Here is a 10,749-nt window from a genome sequence, read left to right on the forward strand (position 1 = left end):
CTACGTAGCGCACTAAATGGTTGTACACATCAGCTGTCTGGAGCCGACAAATCGCGATTTTCCATTCATCAACATGCAATAGTTGCACATTTTCGAATACTTAGAGCGCGGAACATTCACGGAGAAATCTGGCTTTTCATACTTCTTTTTCCGTCGTGGGGAGCAGTTTAGGACTGTTTTCGTAAAATCTGAGAGTCAAACATTAATAATGCCACGGATGAAATTATCGCACTACTGAGATTTCGAAAGTTTCATCAAACATACTCTTCACTACCACGTCTATTTGGTGTATAGCACCTATATGGAATAGGTGCAGGAGGTAAAGGCCGGCAGGTCCTTTGAAATGGTGTCCTTGACATGTGTGTGGTAGGCAACTCTACATATACCGGTGTATCCTCATGTAGAAGGAGCCTTCATATCAACCAATCATTAATACTTTCGTTAAATGAAGTTAAATCGCTGCAAAAATCATTAGCTTGGACCCTCCTTTACAGCTGCAAGCACTTAATTCCACTGATCTTCATGTGCTGTAAGTGCCATGGTACAATAGCACACGCAGTATGGTTAATATATAAATTCTGACTTGATGACGGACTTATTTGGAATCAAAGCTTACTTGGGTCCACATTTACAGTTTTACTTAATACCGCACGCCATGGTTTACGATGGAATTTATGATTCATGCTTCAATGCTGGCTTGATCTGGTCGTCCGGTTTCCGTACCTGCAAACTGGCTGTCCGTGACAGCAAGGATCTTGCCGACAGTTCTTCCAACTGTATTAGAGCACGTGGTCTATTGTTCTCTACACTCCGGGTGTCTGTGTATCCCCACCCCTTCAGATACACGGGAGCATTCATTTCCATTTCTTCATATCCCCCATGTGTCGGCCCCTCAATGTTGGTCGCTCCATTTGAAGTAAGTTTTGGGTGTGTCTCAATTTTAACAGGAACTTGGTGTTTAGATATCTTCGACTCACGCCTCGCCCCTACTCCTTTAGGTCTGGCATCCGTATCATCTCGGAAACTCCCGGACAGAACGTGGGGGGTGCTCCTCTGGCTGGAGGTGAAATGCTCGACTGTAATTCTGTGCTTAGATTTGTCATGAAGCCTGCGCCGATATAGGAAGAAATCGATGATCAATGCGATGAGCAGCAGCATACCGACTGTAAGGCCGATGGATAAGGCGATACCGTTCTTACCAATACAGTTGTCTTCATCTGGAACATGGCAAATATGAACTCATAAATCATTTGTTTCATCGGGACTTTTTTGTAACATCATTTTGTTTTTAGGACTGCCATATGGAATTCAGGGTAATTCTGCTTCCATTCAGGTCGAGAAAGTGAGTTTAATTACGACATGGGTGAGAGAAAAACAGTAAAAGCCTTTTAAGCCAAACCTATACATTTTTTTAAACAGGCATCATCTGGATTAAAACACTGCGGCCTCTTTAGTAAGCAAGGGTCATCACTGGTGGAGTGGTTAACCCTTCTGAAATCCCTCGATAATTGGACCCATAACAGAGTAAGGTTGCAGGTTCAAATCCAGATCTCGCTGATTCATCTCATGCTGAACTTTCTGGAGGTATGTCTTTAAGCCAGTACAGATTTAGGGTATGCATATTTAGGTGACTTATTGCAATGCTGTACAGACTCTTATGTGATTAATAGATTTCTTGTCAAATTTGAAAAAAAAAAACATGACTCATGGTTTACACATTACATTAAGAAATAAGCCAGAGGGGTGAAATATCTATCAAAGGCACTCCGTTGCACAGCTGAGACATTCAACATAAAAATAAAAAGGTGTGAATCTATGGTCGAAATTAATTACGCACATAACAAACTAAATTTTCGAAAGATATTCCAAAAATCAGATTTGAAAAATATCTGTTAATAGGGAAAATGTAAGGATTAACTCGTAAGCTAAAGTAAAAATCTTTTCTAAAAACGAGCGTGCACCACATGTAACGCAACTGTAACAAAACTGAACAACTTCTAAAATTTTTTAATGTACTAGGAGAATGCAACTCGTGTACTTGAGAAGAAAAACAAAACGTTAGTAAACGTTATAGTAACCATTGTTGTGTACCTCCAATACACAAAGTGTAGATTTTCAATTTTGTTCTGGGGTACACAGTACTAGTTTACCTTGTATAAACCCCCGTGCAAATCCTGCATGAGGTACGGACCTGCTGCATGGGAGTTTGTCTATGACGTCATTGGTTAAGACTATTCTGACGTTATGATGACATTCTGCTGGAGTAAATCCATGACGGAAACACTTTCTTTCATTTAAGTTTGTGTAAATAAAGGGATTCTGAATAATGTTTATCCATATCCATTGAATGCTAATTAGTTACAGCTTCCATTAATCTAACAAACTGACAAATTGTTAAATTAACAAGAGACCATATTTCAACGGTTGCGTGTGACCACCACACTGGTTTTTCTCTCTGTGCTGTACGCCTTACTTATATTAACTGCTGTTAGAACTGTTAGGGACAATATATTCATCGTGCTGAATGAGATCGCCGTGTTGGATATATGGACAGCGGCCATCAAGGCGCAACTAAGGCTATTTTGTTATCGACAACTAATATTGTAGCATGATACACGATGTGAATACTGAGTTCACTCAATCGCCTAGAACACACCTTACGTCTTTGCGACATCAATTCTCTCTGCTTGATTCCGTCCTACGCTTTTGCGTACTTTATATACTTTCTTAGTTCTTTGGTGGTTTGTGTTATATGTCCTTTTGGAAATTGGCCTTGTGACTATTGATCTGGTTGACGGCTGGTATACGAATGTCTGTGACAACGCATAGATGAGTGTTATAGGATGTCTATTGCACTACGTCTGTCTTAATTGTTTACTGCATTGTTATTTTTGTCTATGGATGCATGTTTTCCATAAACGGAAAGCATTTATTGTGGTTTGTACATTTATTATATGACAAGTCTTTGTCCGATGTCACTTAATTGTCATGCCCTGGGGCCGATTCCACAAAGCCATTTCTGACTTCAGTCAAAATTTTAAATCTGTCCACAACGCTCAGTTTTTGGTACTGAAAGTTGAAATTCGGATACGTTTGGCTTCAGATGATTGACACTGATGAGGTGGGCTAAATTGTACATTATAAAACTGAAAAAAAGCGTTAAGATCGTATTTTAAATTTTGACTTAAGTCAGAAATGTCTTTGTGGAATCAGTCCCAGACCTTTAAACATATTGAGCGTTTGTGATTCAGCAGCTATACCAGCAACACGATGTGAAAAGACTTCGCGTTTAAGTCATAAACTGCAAATCCGTACAAAGCCAAACTCAGAAAGGGAAAAAGCTCAAATTCTGGTTAGTGCATTGTTCTACAATAAAGAGTCATTGAACAAATTTTAAAGTTTCTAGAGCAAAACATTTTGTTTGTAACTGTGTTTGAATATCTCACTTAAGTGTTAAGATGTTTGATAAATACGGGCCCTGTGCTCTTGTTATGGGCCGGACATCGGCAAACCACGTGTGAAAACGGGACTTGCGCACGGTGCTAATTAAATAAAAAATATTTAATAATGCCGTTGTTTCGTAAGGCCGTTCATTGTGATAAATTCATTTAAACAATGAGACAAAAGAATTGATCTTCGAGACAAAATATAAGGCAGCGCCATTCTACATGTTTATTTCGCCGTTCATTGTGTTTAATTCGCTTAACAAAATATTTAGTCAAAAACAATGGCCTTCGCTACGAAATAAATTGCTGTGACACGCGCTGGAACAACATATACTATTTGTTTATTTGGCCGTTCATTGTGATATATTCGTTTTAAAAATTGAGTCAAAAACGTTGATCTTCTGGACGAAATGTATGGTAGCGCCACACTCTGACGCAACGTATACTATTTGTTTCTTTTTTGTGTACGGGTATATGGTTATTTATCACATATAAGATTATATTTGTTTCTTTCGTCGTTGATATATATTTGTTTCTGTATTTCTTAATACTATATTTCATTATTTCTTTACGCATTGGTCCACGTCTCTCTTCAACTACTAGCTGACTCAACTTACACTTTGAAATAAAGAAGAACCCTGTTGACTTTCAGAGACTTTGGCCTATGTTCAAACGTATTTTAAACATATCATTCATACCGAGGACCCAAATCGAAACGTTTGCATCAAATAAACCGAGAAGTTGTTACCCATAATAAAGTTTCTTGTTTCTTTGTTTCTAAGTGTGTTTCTCTGTTCTTTGTGTTTAATGTTGTCCAATTTGTGACTACCTTAGAGGAGATGAAAACATGAAAATAGCGTTCATAAATATGGTCTTAAATTTTTTATTTTTCTTGATGGGGAAAAGGACATTTGAAAATAATTTTAGTATGTTGGGTATTTGAGACCACCTTTTCGTGTGTATGGTCTTGCTTTATAATGTTTCATATGACATCTATGATGTGAAGCATAACTAATAAATTTACTTGTGTCCTGCAGCAACCTACAGATGGTCATGGATTTCCCACTGGCTGTGGCCGGTTTCCTCCCACCATAATGCTGACCGCCGTCATTTAAGTGAAATATTCTTGAGTATGGCGTAAAACACCAATCAGATAAATAAATAAAAAAAATTACTTAAAGGTAAATCTGTCACTTATGTCTGAACACAAACGTGAAATCTGAATTGTGATAATATTAGGAATATATTATGAATATAAATATGATCAAAATACTGATTCAAAACATTTGTCAGGAGGAAAGTCTAAATCCAGTCCCAAATGTATTTATTGCACATGAATGATACACCTATTTAGGACTTATATATACCAGTGGCTCTATCACGTTCTGCTTGTGTGAGTCTCGGCATCTCTTAGATATTTTTTTATGGTATTGCACCCTTACCATGTGCTACATCGGTATTTATACGGCGGTCATTATCGAGAATTTTCAACAGGGCCCGAAACTCTGTTTTTCCGATTTTTCATGATGTCTTACACCAATTTCAATGAATCTCGTTAAAAAGTGACGTGTACACAGGGTGCTTATGTGCAAACGTTTTCGCACAACGTTCAAACTTATTCAACTTATTTTTCCATAGAAAAAACTGCATTTAAAAGTTATACGTTTCTTTTGCCCGGTAGTTTATTTAAATATCATTTTTTGCATCTCTTGACATCACTACCACCACTTGTAAATTGTTTACAGAAAATTTGAACTTTACAACATGATTCTAGAGCACAACTGAAACAGGTTTACTGATATACTGATATGCTCATTATAGGCCAGCGCGTCACGCACATTGTGGTGGGGCTAAACCTAAAACAAAGCCGATCTGTTAAGCACCGGCCCCAGAGGTTAAGCTTTGCTGGTAGCAGTGATGTAAAGCGAGTGTAGACCTCGGCACATGGCGCTGAAAGAAGTGTTGGTTACCCTTTGCGACTGCGTGCGTCTGCCGATAATTACAGTATTTTCTAGCTGTAATCACGCGGGTTTCTTTGTTCCGCAGCTAAGAGCGAATGTAGACCTCGGGACATTGCGCTGCGAAGTGTTGGTTCCCCTTTGTGACTGCGTGCGTCTGCCGATAATTACAATATTTTCTAGCTGTAATCACGCGGGTTTGTTTGTTCCGCAGCGAAGAACTTGTACTCATACTCACTACACAGAAATACGCATCTCATTTTCCTGGCTGACTTTTTCTCACTAGTTTCTGCATGTGTGAAGAAAACAATGTAATTCTCGCGTCATGGCATATACACGAACATATCATATCACCTGACCGAGTAGCCTTTTATAGTTATGTATTTAAATAAATTTGTGTCGTCACTCATGTGTGTTAATATACAGGGTATCTTTAAGTTGGAAAGCTGATGCACCTTTCACACAGGCAGTTGACCTGTATATACATGTATGTGCATTGGTACGAACTGTTTATTGACACGTTTCATGGAAGATCTCCCAGCAACATGCCGATGGGCGTGGGTTTACCCCTCAGCTCTGCCATGTCACCAAGAACGGTTACATAACGCTCAACATACAACTATAGATAAAGATCCAGAACCCTTGGAATGAAACACCAACATTGCACTTGCTTGTATACGTTTACATATGTATAACAGGTAATTAATAAATTTAGCGCATCCATTGCATTGCTGAGTGAAATGCATTTCCGACTCACGCCAGGACGTTTTAACGTGAGTTGCATAAGGCAGCTTGCTTTACTGTAGGCGAACATAGTGCTCATCTACGCTGTAGATAAACAAGGAATAAAATATACACGTTATTCTATATTAATAATTCAAACTTTAAAAGAGAAGGTTGTCTAAATATAGTTGTATGTATGGCAAATTCGACAATATGAATTTTGGCTTAGGGCTTGAATTAACAAGTTGAAATTCGTAATAGCTGTGACATTCTGCAAAACGCCTAGATCGTGTAGTTATATTTATTTTATTTATTTGATTGGTGTTTTACACCGTGCTTAAGAATACTTAACTTATAAGACGGCGGCCAGCGTTATGGTGGGAGGAAACAGGGAAGAGCACACTGATGACATTTACGTAATGCACAAGTTGCATAACTCCGGCAAACGAAGACTTCATTGTGGCTCACTATATCGGCATTATGTTCTGCTAGCATAAGGAAAGTGCATCATGATGGCAAAATAAAACGCTGAAATAATGTCATAATGAAATGTAAGGTCATTTGACATACCTCTTGTGTCCGTGTCCACTCCAGTATCGTCCATAATTTACAATATTCCTGGCAATGTACTGGTTAACGTAGATCGCATAAGAAGACGTAATTCACCAGGAAGCTCTTGCGCCAGCCTTGCACTGCCTTGACAGAGGCAACCCCGATAATCCAGGGATGTAGATATGTAAATTGACCGTGTAATTGAATCTGGGTTAAAATGGGTAATGTCTTTCTCATTGCCCGTACGTGTGAAGTCCATTGGTTGTGAGACATGAAAGAGCTTGCATATGTGTCGTCTACATGACATGCTATATATATATATATATATATATATATATATATATATATATATATATATATATATATATATATATATATATATATATATAGCTGATAACTCGTAGAAGAATGTGGTTGGGTGGCAATATAACTGATAGGATTTTCTATTTTTGACACCCTATGTTTTAACATGGACTTTTTTTGTTGACGTGTGGCATGTGAGCAAAAGGACGAGAGAAATCATGTTTCCAGTTTCGGGAGTGAATTCATTTTGTGCACAATTAAACTGTTGTAAAATTTTCGCCCCCTCCCCCCCCCCCCCTCCGCTCACTATATAGCCTATGCTATAGAATCCCATGCTTTTTTTCTTTAGAGTCAGAACGATATTAAAATAGCTAAATTGTCAGCAGTCAAATTCCAATGTTTACACAGCAAAGTAAGGGCTTAGACCACCATTTTGTCAAGGAAATCTATAATTGAATCGGTAGTAGTTACCGATTGTCTGGTGATGTTTGAATTTCTCTCTGATCTGCAAAACGGAACATTTGTTTTCTGAACTAAAAAATTTGAGGACAATTCAAGGAAATGTTCAACGAAACACTTTTATGTGCAAAAAAGGGGAAAATTTGAAAAAAGAGTATGAAATCGGACAGGACAACACCGGACAACACTGGACACCTTCCTCAGATATTTGCACCAGAGAATGTGTTACTCGGATTCCCTATTTTGGAAACATAAATTTTGGGGAAAACAGATTTCTGGAACCTTGCAGAGCACAGTTCAAGCCGACAAACAGCGAAAGAAAATCCGAAGTCAAAATCATACATCTGTGACGTCATCCAGGCCCAGGCTTATAGCTGTATTTGTTGTTTGTTTAACGTGATTGAATGAGTGAGTATAAATGATATACCACTGGTATTGTAATGCCCGGTATTACCCCGCTGCTGGTTGTGGTAAAGTCTGATACCATGATCTGCAGTTTTGCAAATAGCCTACATGCAAATATACATTAAACGATCTCAAATTTTCTTACAGTTAACAATGATCGTTTAATAATCATATAGGATAGGTTTTTGGTTTCCGTTTTTGGGTGCTGGGAGATTTAGGCTGGCTCTAAGGGAAACATTACCGTGTCTCAGAAAAGATGTACACGTATTTACTCGGAATACAAAACCAATACATCACGTTTCAACCCAGGTGTTTCCCAACCTTCTACTTCGCGTAAGTTAAAAAGAAACGCATAGTGCTGCATACACTAATTGCATTTAGAAAAAGGGGAAATACGACAGAATATGCGAGAATCTTTCGCTGATACTTTGGGAATTCAAATTATTGTTCAGATTATATAAGTCGTGAAGGAGCCCTGTAGTGTTCGGGCTTTCCGGGTCATATTGCCTGGTAAAATGATGGTAAACGGACCTCGTAACCTCTGCCCAGTGGAGTTCGACTCCAGTACGCGTACTCAGTGGTGAAGTATGTGAGTCCAAACTGTTGAGGCGCAAACAAGAACAAATACGGTTAAATTCCTATCTACGACAGCGGTCAGTTTCATAAGTGAAGGACACCAGAGACATATTCCCCAAAATATCCAGCTGCGTGTAATGTAGATGGAAAACAACGAGCGTCACCCATTACGAGTGTGTGAACGGTGACAGGGCGTACAAGGCTCCAAGCACAAAAGAGGAATATTAGAGAGGGATAATATTTATTTATTATCTGATGTTTTACGCCACACTCAAAATATTTCATCTATAGGGTTACGGCGTCGAACAATTGTTGGGAGGAAACCAGTCAGAGTTCGCGAGAAATCCACGACTATCCGCAGGTTACTGGCGAGAGGAATAATAAACATTTGGTGAACAAATGCTTTATAATATAACGGTTTTATTGAAAACTACAACGATGAGTGCAGGTATGAAGATGTCAGGACGTGAAAGGTATGAGTATGAGATGATCGAATAATCTAACATGGAGTAAGTTCATCTGGATTCCTTGTCTGTGAAACGTCTGGGTTTCGCGATAACAGCTCCTTTGCATTTATTTCTTCCAAGTTTTTGCGTTTCTCTTTTACGTTAACAGGGCTTTGTTCAACTTTGTCTGCTACTGTCACGTGACTATCATCACTGATCATGTGATTCGTCACGCCGTCGTGATGGTAGGCCATAGCTGTGGCTGTAGAGAACACGCCTGGTATGTTTAAACTGAAAATTGATTGTTTTAACGATTTTTCCGCAGAATTCTTGTCCGAGCGATGATGTTTGACATGAGACAAAAGCGAAGATCGTTTTCTGGATTTGCCCCATGGTTTTGTCTCTTCCGTCACAAATGTGTTGGTGAGCACCTGTGCACGAACCCGGAGCTTTTGGCCCGCCTCAAATCGGTGCTGTCGTGACATCGTCTTTTTCCGCCGATACCGACAGAAATCCACCGTATACACCAGTAAGAACAGAGTCACGATGGGTATGACAATGATTAACACAGATGTTGTCTTCTGGGAGGGCAGCAGTCCTGAAATATAAAATAAGAATGAGTTGTAATGAATTGCGTTGTGTTTATCGTTGACATCACCTCCGAGATTGTTCAGTGTGAAAAACAGATTTGCAAAAGATTATGACTTCACCCAAAATGAAATCGTGACGTCAGTTTGTAATATCTATAGCCTATTATTTTTGGGTTGAATGTTACTAGTAGATTCTAATGCTATAAAGATCAAATTCCGATTCAATTTGACTCGGATGGGACGGGTTGACAAGATACAATCCCACTCTCTCTTGTCAATCTTATCAATCTGTTGTATGTTTCCTTTTTGTCCATGTCTTGAAATCAAAAACTTAGCCCCCTCTGTAAATACCCACTGGTTAACCATTTGATCATTACACTGATAACGGTTTTAGTACCTATACTAAAACGTCGATCTGTCCTACAGACACTTGTTTTGGCAGCTATTATCATTGACGTCTCCACTGCAGGCTACTCAGTTTCCTGGCTGACCGCTGGACCCTGAGGAAAACTGCAGTGTAAAACCAAGTTTACCCTTCGAGAGGAAAGTTTAAAAGGGTACTTTTTATTTTAGGACACATGAAAACCAAATCCAGAAATAAAAACCAACCTTTTCATGTATCCCTTAGTATGTGTCACCATGGCAGTAATAATGAACTGAGCTCGAGAGTACTCTTAGCTTGAAGTAGACAGTATGACATTTTCGCGCTCAAGTCTATTTTCCATATGTTCACATTCGACCGTAAAACAGGTTAAATATAATTTTACATCAAAAATGTGTTTGCATAACACTCCAAAAGAATAAAAGTATTGACAAAATTCGAGTGAAATATCTATTTTCAGCCAGTGGCACTCGACATAGAAACGTCTTACATGATAATCTATGACGTAAGACACACGTGTATTCAAGATATTTAATGTTAACAAGTTTTGTCGCCGAAAAGCTTCCTAAAAATGGTGGATGTTATCAAATGCATGCAATAAAGTTCAATCAGAACTCCTTCCCAGCAATCGCTTTGCACCTAAGAGATAACCACACCAATCTGTGAATGAATCAAAGGATGTGAACTATAAGTCTACATATAAGTCTACATATCATCAGTCAGTTCGTCAGTCCATCAGTTTGCTAGTCGGTTCATTGTGCTGATTTGAAATTTGCTGCATCATGGCAATTTGCAGATAAAGTTTAGGTTTTGGGCCGTAACATATATTTTCGACAATACTATTTGTTCGTCATTGTCCTGTGTTTTAGACATGAGCAGCTGTCCAACTTTTTTTTTAAATTGGTTCAA

This window comes from Liolophura sinensis, chromosome 10 (assembly GCF_032854445.1).
Source record: "Liolophura sinensis isolate JHLJ2023 chromosome 10, CUHK_Ljap_v2, whole genome shotgun sequence".
Taxonomy (NCBI): Eukaryota; Metazoa; Mollusca; class Polyplacophora; order Chitonida; family Chitonidae; genus Liolophura; species Liolophura sinensis.